At 37.7% G+C, this 4,035-nt stretch overlaps 2 pseudogenes; both read left to right on the top strand.

Annotated features, from left to right (window-relative positions):
- The first annotated feature begins 384 nt into the window (after nucleotides 1-384).
- LOC113086171 (uncharacterized) lies at nucleotides 385-501 on the top strand (annotated as a pseudogene).
- A 2,552-nt stretch (nucleotides 502-3,053) lies between these two features.
- On the top strand, nucleotides 3,054-3,172 carry LOC113086166 (uncharacterized; annotated as a pseudogene).
- Nucleotides 3,173-4,035: the final 863 nt, after the last annotated feature.

Here is a 4,035-nt window from a genome sequence, read left to right as displayed (position 1 = left end):
ACCAGGTGCTTTAAATTTTTGGATATTTTTCACGAAATATATAATAATCTTGCAAAAAAAAAAAAAAAAAGAAGAAGTCAATGCCCGATCTCTGAATCTTAGCAGGTTAAGGTCTGGTTAGTACTTGAATGATGAGACCGCCAAGGAATACCAGGTGCTTTAAGCTTTTGGAATTTTTTCACTTAGTAATAATAAAAATTTGGCAAAAAAAGAGTCAATGCCCGATCTCTGAATATAAGCAGGTTGGGCCAGGTTAGTACTTGGATGAGAGACCGCCTAGGAATACCAGGTGCTTTAAGCTTTTGGGTTTCTTTCCTACTTTTATAATGTACTGGCGAGTAGATTGGCTGATCTTTAAATAGCCTTCTCTTTGCAGCAGTCTTCGCTTATGCCATACCAGCCTGGCTATGCCCGATCTTGTCTGATCTCGGAAGCTAAGCAGGTTTGGCCTGGTTAGTGCCTGGATGGGAGACCGCCTGGGAATACCAGGTACTCTAAGCTTTTTGAAATTTTTCACTTAGTATATAATAATTTTGCCAAAAAATAGAGTCAATGCCCGATCTCTGAATATAAGCAGGTTTGCGCCAGGTTAGTACATGGATGGGAGACTGCCTGGGAATATCAGGTGCTTTAAATTTTTGGATATTTTTCACGAATTATATAATAATCTTGCAAAAAAAAAAAAAAAAAAAAAGTCAATGCCCGATCTCTGAATCTTAGCAGGTTTAGGTCTGGTTAGTACTTGATGAGAGACCGCCAAGAATACCAGGTGCTTTAAGCTTTTGGAATTTTTTCACTTAGTATATAATAAATTTGGCAAAAAATAGAGTCAATGCCCGATCTCTGAATATAAGCAGGTTTGGGCCAGGTTAGTACATGGATGGGAGACTGCCTGGAATACCAGGTGCTTTAAATTTTTGGATATTTTTCACAAATATATAATAATCTGCAAAAAAAAAAAAAAAAAAAAAAGAGTCAATGCCCGATCTCTGAATCTTAGCAGTTTAGGTCTGGTTAGTACTGGATGAGAGACCGCCAGGAATACCAGGTGCTTTAAGCTTTTGGAATTTTTTCACTTAGTATATAATAAATTTGGCAAAAAATAGAGTCAATGCCCGATCTCTGAATATAAGCAGGTTTGGCCAGGTTAGTACATGGATGGGAGACTGCCTGGGAATACCAGGTGCTTTAAATTTTTGGATATTTTTCACGAATTATATAATAATCTTGCAAAAAAAAAAAAAAAAAAGAAGTCAATGCCCGATCTCTGAATCTTAGCAGGTTAAGTCTGGTTAGTACTTGAATGATAGACCGCCAAGGAATACCAGGTGCTTTAAGCTTTTGGGAATTTTTTCACTTAGTATATAATAAATTTGGCAAAAAATAGAGTCAATGCCCGATCTCTGAAATAAAGCAGTTTGGGCCAGGTTAGTACTTGGATAGAGAGACGCCTAGGAATACCAGGTCTTTAAGCTTTTGGGGTTTCTTCCTACTTTTATAAATGTACTGGCGAGTAGATTGGCTGATCTTTAAATAGCCTTCTCTTTGCAGCGTCTTCGCTTATGGCCATACCAGCCTGGCTATGCCCGATCTTGTCTGATCTTCGGAAGCTAAAGCAGGTTTGGGCCTGGTTAGTGGCCTGGATGGAGGACCGCCTGGGAATGCCAGGTACTCTAAGCTATTTTGAAATTTTCACTTAGTATATAATAATTTGCCAAAAAATAGAGTCAATGCCCGATCTCTGAATATAAGCAGGTTTGCGCCAGGTTAGTACATGGATGGGAGACTGCCTGGAATATCAGGTGCTTTAAATTTTTGGATATTTTTCACGAATTATATAATAATCTTGCAAAAAAAAAAAAAAAAAAAGAGTCAATGCCCGAATCTTGAATCTTAGCAGGTTTAGGTCTGGTTAGTACTTGGATGAGAGACCGCCAAGGAATACCAGGCTTAAGCTTTGGGAATTTTCAGCTTAGTATATAATTAATTTGGCAAAAAAAATAGAGTCAATGCCCTTGATCTCTGAATATAAGCAGGTTTGGGCCAGCGTTAAGGTACATGGAATGGGAGGGGACTGCCTGGGAATACCAGGTGCTTTTAAATTTTGGTTATTTTTCACGAAATTATATAAGTAACTCTTGCAAAAAAAAAGAAAAAAAAATAGAGTTCAATGCCCGATCTGCTGAATTCTTAGCAACGGGTTTAGGATCCTGCAGTTAGTAACTTGGTTGAATAGGACCGCCTAGGAATACCAGGTGCTTTAAAGCTTTTGGAATTTTTTCACTTAGTAATATAATAAATTTGGGCAAAAAATAGAGTCAATGCCTGATCTCTGAATATAAGCAGGTTTGGGCCAGGTTAGTACATGGATGGGAGACTGACCTGGGAATACCAGGTGTTTAAATTTTTGGATATTTTTCACAAATATATAATAATCTTGCAAAAAAAAAAAAAAAAAAGAGTCAATGCCCGATCTCTGAATCTTAGCAGGTTTAGGTCTGGTTAGTACTTGGATGAGAGACCGCCAAGGAATACCAGGTGCTTTAAGCTTTTGGAATTTTTTCACTTAGTATATAATAAATTTGGCAAAAAATAGAGTCAATGCCCGATCTCTGAATATAAGCAGGTTTGGGCCAGGTTAGTACATGGATGGGAGACTGCCTGGGAATACCAGGTGCTTTAAATTTTTGGATATTTTTCACGAATTATATAATAATCTTGCAAAAAAAAAAAAAAAAGAAGAAGTCAATGCCCGATCTCTGAATCTTAGCAGGTTAAGGTCTGGTTAGTACTTGAATGATAGACCGCCAAGGAATACCAGGTGCTTTAAGCTTTTGGAATTTTTTCACTTAGTATATAATAAATTTGGCAAAAAATAGAGTCAATGCCCGATCTCTGAATATAAGCAGGTTTGGGCCAGGTTAGTACTTGGATGAGAGACCGCCTAGGAATACCAGGTGCTTTAAGCTTTTGGGGTTTCTTTCCTACTTTTATAATGTACTGGCGAGTAGATTGGCTGATCTTTAAATAGCCTTCTCTTTGCAGCAGTCTTCGCTTATGGCCATACCAGCCTGGCTATGCCCGATCTTGTCTGATCTCGGAAGCTAAGCAGGTTTGGGCCTGGTTAGTGCCTGGATGGGAGACCGCCTGGGAATGCCAGGTACTCTAAGCTATTTTGAAATTTTTCACTTAGTATATAATAATTTTGCCAAAAAATAGAGTCAATGCCCGATCTCTGAATATAAGCAGGTTTGCGCCAGGTTAGTACATGGATGGGAGACTGCCTGGGAATATCAGGTGCTTTAAATTTTTGGATATTTTTCACGAATTATATAATAATCTTGCAAAAAAAAAAAAAAAAAAAAAAGAGTCAATGCCCGATCTCTGAATCTTAGCAGGTTTAGGTCTGGTTAGTACTTGGATGAGAGACCGCCAAGGAATACCAGGTGCTTTAAGCTTTTGGAATTTTTTCACTTAGTATATAATAAATTTGGCAAAAAATAGAGTCAATGCCCGATCTCTGAATATAAGCAGGTTTGGGCCAGGTTAGTACATGGATGGGAGACTGCCTGGGAATACCAGGTGCTTTAAATTTTTGGATATTTTTCACAAATTATATAATAATCTTGCAAAAAAAAAAAAAAAATAGAGTCAATGCCCGATCTCTGAATCTTAGCAGGTTTAGGTCTGGTTAGTACTTGGTTGAAAGACCGCCTAGGAATACCAGGTGCTTTAAAGCTTTTGGAATTTTTTCACTTAGTATATAATAAATTTGGCAAAAAATAGAGTCAATGCCCGATCTCTGAATATAAGCAGGTTTGGGCCAGGTTAGTACATGGATGGGAGACTGCCTGGGAATACCAGGTGCTTTAAATTTTTGGATATTTTTCACGAATTATATAATAATCTTGCAAAAAAAAAAAAAAAGAAGAAGTCAATGCCCGATCTCTGAATCTTAGCAGGTTAAGGTCTGGTTAGTACTTGAATGATAGACCGCCAAGGAATACCAGGTGCTTTAAGCTTTTGGAATTTTTT

Source organism: Carassius auratus, unplaced genomic scaffold, assembly GCF_003368295.1.
Source record: "Carassius auratus strain Wakin unplaced genomic scaffold, ASM336829v1 scaf_tig00042787, whole genome shotgun sequence".
Lineage (NCBI taxonomy): Eukaryota > Metazoa > Chordata > Actinopteri > Cypriniformes > Cyprinidae > Carassius > Carassius auratus.
This window is presented reverse-complemented; position numbering and strand designations above follow the sequence as displayed.